The following is a 12,761-nucleotide window of genomic DNA, read 5'->3' as shown; positions in this document are numbered from 1 at the left end:
GATTTAGACCCGTTTGAGTTTTAACTAAAAGAAAATAATTTAAATAATGCAATTATTTCTTTCTCTTTGATAATACGTATTAGCTATGATTCGTCATAAACTCTAGAGTAAAGTGGTTTATAAGATTAATTTCGTATTAACAGACTCTTTGTAAAATGCAATTATTATTATTAAAATAATTCTATTGTGCGTGCGTTCATAACACATGTATAATATTATAACTAATAAAGGGGAGAACGTCAAAAGGATCGGATGAGTGCTTTTTAGTAGTTTTTTTTTTTTTTTTTTAATCAATTTACCGGAGAGTAAAAACAGTAATTTGATTGACGTGGATTTTTTATTTATGAAGTTTTGCGATAAATGAGTAGGTACCTACCTACAGCATACGCGCGTCAATGTATCTATAACGCTATAGGTAAGTACACCCACATAAAAGTTTCCGATATTGCGTTAAATTCGAATTTTTCAATGTGCGCGCATCGGACCACCAGACGTCGGAACGCCGATAAAGCTGTAAATAATAAATAGGATCGCGTTCCCCGAGTTAATTCCAATAGTGAGTTATGCTCTCCTCGTGGCGGCTACATTACGGCGGAGATCCACGTATGACTTTGTCGGAATGCGCCTTTAATATTCATGCGCGCGCGGACGACTCGTGTCGTAGTGGCTCGCGTACAGGAGCCGTCACGAGCTCTGCAGATATACGTGCGCACACGCCGTACACGATGATAAATTCGAGGGACTGCAGCCCGCCGCCGTACGCAATACTTACGCTCTTACACCGGTTCACGCGTCGTGACGGACAGCGGGGGGGGGGGGGGTGGCTGTGTAAGGTTGCGGGCGGTTTTTAAAAATTAGGGATTAAAATAATAATGCGTTTGGGTTGGATCGCTCTTTGTAGCTATTAATAATGTAAGCACCGACGCCGGAGACCCGCGGGGACGACGGTGTGGCGAGCGACACGCGGGGCGGAAGGACGGTATATACCGAGAGAAGAGCGCCGCCGATCGCGGGCTGCGGCACCTCGGGTATAGGGTTGCGCGCGCGGAGTGCGTCTACGGGAAAATAAAGTGCGAAAACGTGGACAAACTGATACGCATCGGCGTCGGTGGCGGCGGCGGCGGGAAAATATGGGCCCACGATAATCAAGAAATATTACCACCCGACTTTTTGCGATAAATCAGCTCCCCGCCACCCTTAACCTGCCATCGCCTATCCAAGCAAACCCACACACGCACACACGCGCACACACACACAACACAACACGCACGCACATAGGCTTCATGACCGGCACGGGGTCGAGAGTATACGTATGTACGTATACATCACTATACCATGGGGAGGGTGGTCGGAACGTGTAACAAATGCGAACGCAGTGTGTACGAACGCGCACGCACACGCACGAACAAAGAGTGAGCGAACACAATATGAATGCAATGTGGTGCTTTGTAAGTCGATTCGTCGAAAGAACAAAAAAAAAATAGACGACGCCTTGTCTTGTTTTTTTTTTTTGCAACTTTGCATTTCCATCGCCGCGCTCCGCACCGTAGCGGCCGACGGAGTATGGCGCAGGTGTGAGTTGTGTAGGTACATCATATCGTTATGCTAGGTCAGAGTGCAATAATAAGCGTATTATAATACTCTGTAGGTATTTTGGCGCCGATCGACGGAACAGGTTGCCTTACCTACCTTTTTACCCGTTGACGAATTTGAAGCAGGAAATCATTGCGGACGACGTTATTAGTTATTCCGATCGGATAAAATATTTTTAGTCCACGTACACGATTCCGCGATCTTTTTTGTACTTTCGATTAAACTTTTGCTTTAAAAGTTTGTACAATTTACACTATGCACGAATTTATCATCATTCCCATAATATCATATGCATTTTAAGTATTATCGAATTTGTGCTAGATAATAGATGTTCAAAATGTCATTTATTAACGATTAAAAACCATAATTTGATCAAATACACGTAATTCAAATACGATAGATTTAGTAGATAATATATTAAATTGTATCCAAAGCCTCAAAGGCTATTTACAATGGAATACTGTGTATTGTAAATAGCCTTTGAATATACAACGGTAAAGTTTTGACCAGAGAAATATTTCGTCATGACGTATCTATTACTAAAATAGAACTGTGTAAAATGTCAATACGAATATTTCAAAAATGTTTGGTTCTCTTTAAAACATAATAATTAGTAATAGTAATAATAATTTGATAGTTTTCGCTTCCTTAGACCTAGCTTTTCCAATTGATATGTATTACGGCTTACATCGAAGTGTATTCTCTTCCTCTATTTACTCGATCCAGTATCATCTATCTTACCATTCTCACTATCAATAATTAAACTACTAATGTTTTTTTAATACAAATTACTAACAAATTTTTAAGTCTTAAATTAATTTAACCCTATAGCCTAATTTTCTTCTTTAAGGATCAACTCTACTATAAACGATTTTACAGCGAACGCCACAGTAGTTGTATACACAATAGTTTTTTTCTCCTATTGTCCTTTTTGTTTTAATGGTCTACTATTGATATAAGTAAATCTTACTATTGAGAAAAATGGAGCACATTTAAAGTATAAGACAACTTCAAATCTTGCTGACTATTGTAATTTTTCCACGTGTCGTGCTTTATACAAACAACTATCAAAACAATGTTATAAACTTATAAATTATAACCATTATTTTAGTCATACTCAATTTTTTTTGTTTAAAAGTTCACTATCATCTTAAAAATCCATTTACAACAATTAGCATACTTTTTTTATTAAGTTTTAACAATATTTTTTTTTAAAAATAATCAAAATGTAGAAAATTTGTTTAGTACGTAAAAATTGTTTGTTTAACACTTGAATTTAGTTTATACACTTTAAACAGAATCGCTAATTTCCCCTTACCATTTGTTTCAAAATATTCCTAATGATACGTTTAAATGAACGTTGAGAACTAGACAATTTTAGATTATGTATTATGCATATTTATCTAAATGTTTTGGAATTTTTTATTTAAATTGTAGCATTCTATTTTTGTGTCTCAATGATTTCTATTTTATTTTTTACGGTATCACAAATTAAATCCGGAACTGAATTAGAATAATTCCGCTCTGAAAAATGTATTATTCACTAAACGGTATGGTTTTAGCTAGACCTAGTTAATTTAGTCATTCCAAATTCGTGTTTAAGTAGACGCTATTTATACTAGTTTTACAAATGTTTACGATAATGTTAATCGAATTATTATTCAATGATAAATTGTATTTAATTCTGGTCATGGCAAACTATCGCTCTCCTGGTTATTATTATATTTAGTTGATAGGAAGCAATTGGTTAAACTCCATGAATGGGACTTTGAAGTTGTCGTTGCTTTATTCAGTTTCTCGTCTTTTTTTGTTTACTATTTTCCATTCATACAAACGGAGCAAATTTTGTTATATATCATTCTAAGCTTCTTTTTTCACAAGTCATATTAGTAGTTAATGCATGTTATAACTTCTAAGTAGTCTAATTTTCTAAAAGTATTTAGTTAATCATTAAGTAATTATTAAGTGATTTTTTTTGGTCAAAATATTTCCTAAATATTTATAAATGTTAGATATTTTACATTGTCTTTTACAAATTATTTTTTAAATTCCCCTCTCACTAGACTTATGCATATTGTGAGAAATAATACAATTTTCAACCTTTCTATCTAACTATTTAATACTTGCTCAGATCTCTCAAATAATTATATATACTCAGTGGCGTATCTAAGATTCATTTTACGGGGGTGTTTTAATATTTAATAGTGTCATGGAAGGTGGGGGAGGAACCCTTACACCACCCCATAATACATTAACACAAATCATAGGTATATTGGTATAAATTATTATATTAGTGAATATTATTATAAGTATGTGTAAGTTGTATAAAACTTTTTTATTATAAAGCACATAAAATAAATAATACTAATACTAAGACAACAAATACAACATAATACATACGGCCGATGGGGGTGTTCTAACACCCATATCACCCCCTATAAATACGCCACTGTGTATACTATTAATACATAGGTAATATTAATTAATATTATGTATTAATAAACTCGTGTTATTAAACAATTATTGTAGTTAAAATTAGTAAAGTATAAATAGAAATAAAATAAAAATAAATGTAAATATTTTGAAAATTTCTATGTATATAATTTCTAAATAAATAAATAATATCAATAAAAATAATATAAATATCCGTAATGGCAAAAAGTAGCATATCCTTACGATATGCTTTTTGAATTAAGATATATGAATATGTTGTTAAAAGAATATATCTATTCGTGCGTATTATACAGAATAAATTAAGATATCGTGAAAAATAGTTATTTTTTTTTAAATAACTATAATTTCGTCATAATTTGAATTTCTCTATGAAAAGGTTCCTTTGCAGTGTTTTTAATACTTAAAAAATTGTGTAAGTAAAACGATAAAAATCAAAAGTACATAGTCAAAATTAATTGTATGTGTCTAGAAAATAACTGTACGTGTTGAATAAATATTTTCATTTTAGGTAAATAAATAATTGTATTTTAATAAAATTGTTCTACGAGAAGAATTTCGGTCCACCACTTAATCTACTTGTGTTAGAGCCTAGAAGTTTAATATAGAGATATAATATAATTGAATATTTAATGGATTTGTACATTCAATGTTTATTTGTTTATTCAAAAAAAAAATATATTTATTTAGAATTTTTAAAATAACATATTTATTTTTTTTAAATATGAAAAGGTAATTTGGATTAAGAAGAATTAAGAAAATTAAAATATTTGTTGATAATTTCTAGTAGGTATTTATTAATAGTAGACGTTAGTTTTTGAATCAGAACAAAACCACAAACGATGATTAAAAATCTTATTAATAAATGTATTTATGAGTTATATTAAAATTTAATTCATTCGACATTCTTATACAATGGTACATTTTAAATTTTGGTAGAGTTTGAAAATATTACATTATTATACTCAATAATTTATTATTGTTTCATTTTTATCATTAAAAATAATCTTGTAATTTTAAATATTACTTATTGATAATATTTGTAACCTTTTTTAAAACTTATTTTAAAGACTTTCAATTAAAAATATTCAATTAAGTACCCTACCTATTTTTTTGACCAAGGGTAGTGACTTATACCGAATTACACCAGCGACTAGTATTTTTAATAAACCATTAAAAAATATATATTAAGTAAATATTTCATTTTTTGTATCTTAAATGTTCAAAATATGAGATAATAATGTTTATTTATTATTCTGGTTTAAAAATATAATACTAATAACAAACATAATATTTCTGTGGACTGGAAATTTGCCTTATATTTAAAATTATTAATATTTATTATCAAATTATTAAAATCATGAATCATCAAGATTTTTTACTACATTGGCTTCGAACAAATATCAATTACCAAAATATTTATACATACAGTAATTTTATGGTGCGTTTTGTTAAAATACATTAAAATGAATACAGCACACCACTCGATTGTCAAGCCGTTAAAATAACGCGCGATATTTCGAAAATAGTCGCGTGCATCAAGACTTTACTGCGCAGTAAAAATGTCGCGTGGTAAAATAACGCCACCCATGCTACCAAAGTCATCAAAACTGTGGTCTAATTTATAATATAAGAATTAATATAAGCTATCAACTCATCTTTTGATAAATTATTTTATAAATGAATTAAGTTTTTTTTTTTTATATTTAATTAATAAATATTATTAAACAAAACTCGTAACAGACTTATATTTTTTTAACATAAGTTATTTTATATAACATATCTACGGCGTTACTTTAATTATAATTTCCTAGTTATTGTAATTAAATATTTAAAAAAACATACGTTAATGTCTGTATAAATTAGCTTAAAATGTAAACATTGTATTATGTTCATTGTCTTTTTTTGTTGATAAGTTATAAAACTATATCGGGTATCCTAAAGAAAACCTGATATTTTGGCTTAACAATCTTATGTTTGATTATAAGAATGAGTCCCTAAGGATTAAATTTAAAGACCCTTATTTTACAAACTTAATAAAAATGATCTCCTTCATACGTAAAATAATTTAACTTTGAAAACAAATATGCATTTTTATTAGGTTTCTAAAAAGTTTCGCAATAAGAACACTAAATTTCAGTAAATGCTTATAGTGAAGCTAAAAAACTTAGTTATGTAGACCGTTAGCTTTAAAACTTTTAAACAACATTAACAGGTATTATGAGGAGCCTTTTTGAGGAAAACTGTTGTTCAGACTCTTACAAATTAATCATCGTACTGAACAATTAATTCTTAGTAAAAATTAGTGTATCACGATAAAAATAGTTAATAAACTATAATCATATAACCTTATCAAAATGTGGAATTAACTAACACTACTAACATTACAATGATACATTATAATATATTATATCTTAGTAATGTTTTGCTTTGTGCTAATGATATGTACGTAGTGTATATTTTGTACTAATAAATAAGACAAAATTCGTTCATGATAAAAATAAAATAATGATAAAACGCTTTCAAATCTGAAATAGTTATTTAAGTTCACGGGGAAAATATGAAAATAAAATATATTCTATATAAAATGGTTGAATAAAAAAACCTTCATCGGAATGACTGTAATACCCGTCAACGATATCATTATTTTAAATATTTTATTTCAATCTTGCTATTTTCACGGACGAATAAGTATTATTTCGACCGTACTACTTTAGTGTGTGAAAGCAGTGACAAAAAATAAAATAGTAGTTGTCAGAATTTTAAATACCAGCATTATGTATTATACCGAATTTATGAATAAGCTATTTGACCCCGAGCATAATATCTTATTTTGGCCACTCAGATCTGAATAAAAAGAAATATTATACATAATACACATATACTATAAACCATAAAACTGAAATCTCAGTTGAAAATTCCCATTATGTATTTTGGTTTTTTTTTTTTTATTATTATTTTACGATAATGTAAAATATATTATTTAAGATATATTTGAATACTAAAAAAGATGTGTTCATTTTCAAATGCTAATTATAAGGTTAATGAGATATATATATATATATATAAAGAATTATTTTTATCAAATATGTCAATTGTTTTTTATTTTGTGGAAATAATAAAAAAACTATAATTTATATATTATAGTATAAAATTCTGAATGATCAACTTTGTGATATATTTTATGCGAAATAATGGCTGCAACCCAATAGAGCACAAACACAACCAAACAATAGGAATTAAATATACGACGCGAATGAGGACAAAAATACGTTTTTATTAACTAAATACAATATAATATAGTCGATTTTGCCCTTAAAAAATTTTAATATAGGTATTTTTTATAAATGTCATAAAAAAAAATATAAATAGAACATAAATAAATCATACATTAAGTGGTATCCTTTAATAATTATTTATCACTTGTTTTAATAAATATTTTAGTAAATTTCCATGATTGTTATTCCTTAAATATTCGTTGTACATAGTTTAAGTCTGAGTTTCTTATAAAACTATAATCACTGTAATAACCTGTAATCACCAATGCATGGTGTACCTTTGCCCTTATCGGTTTTACCAACAACCGATAGTATACCACCAGTAAAAATAATTAAAATATACCTCTAATACAACTTGTTAAATTCAAAAACTAACGAATATAATGAGATAGAAAAATTAGCAACGTTACATTCTTTTAACTGTGCTCAATCGGGTTCCATCGAAAATGTATGTATCATAACTAGGGCTAGGATTTATATGCAATAAAAAATTGTAAAATATGCATTTTATTTACCAAAATATGCAAAAATATGCAAAAACAAATTTTTATTATTTCTAGAGTATTATTATTTATCATAATTCAAAATTGTATTATTATTACATTAAAATATTGAATATTAGTTTATATTATATCATTATTACATGCTACTATAATGTGTTGTTTCAATAATTTTCAAATACAAACATCCAGCGATTTGAACGTAAAATAGATTTATACTGACTAAAACTCCTTTCCACATCACACGAGGTTATTGGTGCATATTTTAAATAATGCGATTTATCCTGGAGTTAATCAATATCGATTTCTTAGATAGATAATATTTATACTTTATATTTACAATAATTCGACGGATAAACCAAAAATTATCGATTTTATGAAAAAAACACCATTTAAAATTAACAATAAATTATAAAAATTTGAAAATTTAAGTTAAAAAAAGTCAAAATTCCAAAAATCTATAAATATGCAATTATATGCATTGTGTTCAAAATATGCAAAAATATGCAAAAATAAATTGGTTCTATTTAAACGAGAATAAGCCAAATCGTGGACAAATCTGACAACCATTAAATTTGGACTTAAGGAAAAAAACATGCAAATGCATATAAATCCTAGCCCTAATCATAACCAATTGATAAATTAAAAACCATAGAAATAAAATCATATATTAGTTTTTGAAAATCCATTGTAATATAGGAATACTAAAAGTTGCCATGCACCTTTTTACCTAGTAAATAAGTAATAATTATATACCAGTACTATGTAACGAACTGATTAAAGAGAATAATTTTATAAATAAAGACCAGTATAACGATATTATTTATTAGTAGTTTTATACCAGATTTCACAAACGTCCATTAGAGTTTACAGATCCTTAATGCTTGAATAATTAATAGCCCTTTAACATTAAATAGTAACCTATGATTAGTCCATACAATTTTAATGATTCGTTAAATTTATTAAATTGTGCATTAGCAGATGACAAATTAACATGGTTTAAAGTCTTACATGTATAACATATTAGTGTGATATAATAATTATAAAAATTATATAATAATTATTTTGTTTTATTGCGATACTAACTGAGGTAGTTGTATCATACAAAATTTTAAATTTTAAATTCAAAAAGCAGTTATATATAAGCATATATAACAGCGTCTAACATGCGATTATTAAGAAATGCAAAGAAAAGTAGCAGACGCAGCAGAACTATTGTTAGTTATCGATAAAATAATGAATTTATTTTACGCTGGTTGTCCACAATTACACTGGTTGAGAAAAAATATATATTTTTGACAAAAAGGAAAAATATATATAGAGAGATGAATTTTAAATTGGAAGACCATTGCGTGGAATTGTATATTAACGTTTTGTTTACTCGGCTTGTGTATACACGACAACAGAATTAACATCATTTGCCGCGCTCCCCACAGCGCCATATACTGACTATATATGTATTACGCAACACCGCTCAAGGGTTAAAACAAATTTATTATTTATGATTTTGTCTAGGGCCATTGAAGCACCAAATGTAGAAGCTAACATCTCAGAAAGTTTTTGATTCATCTACCTTTGCATTTTATTTTTTTTTATACAAGTCGAAGAATCCATTGTATGTAGAATATTTTTGTCAGCGTGTTATCAACTTTAACCAGTGTATGTGTGTCATACACACGAGTGGAGGTTTAACACAACATCTCCTTCCGTCCCAGATATGTCTGAAAAATGGCGTAGCTAGAGACGGAAGCGAAGTTACTGAACTACAGAATAAAAATGTCTGAGAAGAAAGCAAATTCAAAGAATATCAAATTAACAAATATAACTAGCTTATATGAATGTTATACGAATACCCTTCAAACACTGACGCACGACTACAACAGGCTTTTCGAAACCCATTATCTGCCGAACGATTCATAGTAATCAATATTTTAATTTTTCTGTTGTCAAGAGACCATTGAAGTTTTTTTTATACGTTTGAATTGTTGTAAGTTAAACAAAAATAATGAAAATGAAGATAAATTCATAATTTAGCTGATTGTATTAAAAATATATCATATTAAGAACAGGTAACTAATATAGCAGTATTACCATCAGTATTATTTTTTAAATTTATCAAAGTTTAATTTAGATTTATTGTATTTATATGTAAAATACAAATAAGAATTATTGGTATACGAATTATACGATAATTTCATAACACTATTGTTTTTAACTATCTATTTTATAATTTACAACAATAATAGAAAACAAATTATAAAAGGTATTTATGACTAGGTACGAGTAATTTGAAATATTGTTTATAACTATTTTATTATTATTTTAATGTTAATATTTCAAAATATAGCATTTATACTCATTATATTTCTAACACACCAACCAATTTAGTTTAATAAAAAGTAAAAAGGATTAAAAAAAAAATGTAAAACTAGTATACTATAATGTAGCTGTTGATAATATTAGTAATAAATATTTACCAATTATCGAGATTAAAATTAATTTTAATTTTAGATATTTATGCATTTTCAATTATATTAATAATATATTTATTTCAAATTAAATATAAACCCTCTCAGAAATAAAAATAAATCGTATCTGACTTATTTTTAATTTTAGATGGGATACCAAGCAATGCTTTTAATGTTTGAAATATAATTTTTAAACATCCAAAAATTAATTGTATTACTAAAAATAAAAGTATAATACTTGTGTTTGAAATATAAAAATAAATGGAATTCGAGTAATACTTGTATAATACTCATATTTTATTCAACTTATTAAATAAAAAGTACTTTATTATAAAGCATATACAATATTTAATTGTGTGTATTAGCTCTCAAATATTTGATCAGTTTTTAATAGAAATTAATCATACTTAACAGTTTTTTAAAATTAGTTTATATAAAATGCGCAAGGATCATATTATTTTAATTTATAATATACGAAATGTTAACATTCGCTTTTCCTATTTTTTACTTTTTTAAATTCTAAAAATTAATTTCATCTCAGTAATATTATTATTTTTAAGTTTTCTTAAGAGACGAAACTTGTTGCAACATTGCTTATGTTATGATGGTGAAATACTAATGTTTTTTTTAATATTAAATATAAGTCTTTATAATATTAGTGCTATTAAAATGTATTAGACTTTAATAACACTACAATAATTATTATACATATAATTCATTTCTCATGATAATTTGTTCACTTTTTTAACGATTTGATTGGTTTTCTTTAATATTTGATTAGTTCAAGTAAATGCTTTTATGAATGTAGTTATATAGCATTTTAGGTACCTATTTAATCAAACTATAACCATAGTATATGACATACGCGCTGAATATTGTTGATAGAAATGTGTATTTCATTGGTTTAGATATGTTAAATTACTTATGAAATATTTTACACCATTTTATTTAAAATATAAAGTAATAAATACGTGTTTTTACGAAGAAATAATAATAATAATGGAAAAATAAGTGAATTGAATAATTTATTGTTTATATAAAGTGTTTAAAGTAAGTTAAGAAAGTTGCACCAATGGGAGTTTTAACGGAACGTTTTTCCCTCACTTATTAGTTATCTTTTCTTTGTTATACATTGTAGGTGTTTCACAAGTACCTAACTATATTATAAATATTTACTACAAAATACGTAGCTATATTGTTTTTAACCATTATAGTCTTTTGAAACTGTTACAATGTGTGTAATGTGGATTCACGCCAAAGGGATGGGAAATTATGTTTTTCAGATATCACTTATTCACTCAAAGAGTATATTACGTTGTAATTTATTGGAAATTTTTGCACAGACGTGTTAACCTTTAGGCTTTATACCTCCCTTTATTGAAAATTCTACACACCAAATAATAATAAAAATATGTAAGTAGATACTAGACAGTTAATAGTTATATATAATATTCCATTCTATTGGAAATTTCCATTAGTCGCCGAGGATGAACTTTACAGGATCAAACGTTAGCTGATAATGCCCATTTACGTGCACTATTACCTACACGTTGTATATAATATATATATTATATAATGTTTTTGTCTGTAATGTTTTGACAGTATGGACATAAATTTCTATTTGAAAGTAATGAAAAACAAAAACATATAGTTATGGCTCCCAAGAGATTGCATCCAGAGGTACCTATGATGTGACTAATAATTCGGTCCTTTCTTTTAGTGCACTTTTGGATACTTCATCGATCAAAACTATGATTTTTTCATTTTTAAAATGACTATAAAATACAAGTACCTAACATAATATTATTGATATGAAGTTATTACGGATTTGAATTTTGCAATATTCAACAAACAGATAACGTTATTTATATATAAATAACTCTAAAACATTTTTTTTTATAACATTTGTAATGACAATTATCAGTCATATAATCTATTATTATAATTGAAATAATGGTATGCCAAATACCAAAAAACAATTTTTTTTTGTTAATTTTCTGTTTAAATATAACTTATAAAATTCCATTGCATAAAATTGCTTATAAGACGGAAAATTAATTCATAATCTTAAAAAAATAACATTAATGCTTTTATATTATAATATTATGATATTGTTAAAATATTTACAGTTTTAAAAATAATCAAAACTATGAATTAATATATTTTTGATTAGCGTAAAATATTTTTTATGTACATTTTCGAGAATTTATCGTTCAGTTATATTTACGCAAAGAATAATTTAGATACCTACCGAAGTTTTTCTTAATTAATAAAATATAATTTTAAAATACGATTGATCTTTGTTTGAGTCATAAATATATTTTAATAATATTATATTATATTTGTTTATAATTATACTCGTATCTTAAACAATTTTACATTTCATCTGCGAGTGGATGTATATTATCATATAAAATTAATTTATAGATTCAAGAACACGAGTTTCAATAAAAATATCTTAAATAACTTCA

This window comes from Aphis gossypii, chromosome X (assembly GCF_020184175.1).
Source record: "Aphis gossypii isolate Hap1 chromosome X, ASM2018417v2, whole genome shotgun sequence".
In the NCBI taxonomy this organism is placed as follows: domain Eukaryota; kingdom Metazoa; phylum Arthropoda; class Insecta; order Hemiptera; family Aphididae; genus Aphis; species Aphis gossypii.
Note: the sequence above shows the minus strand (reverse complement) of the source record.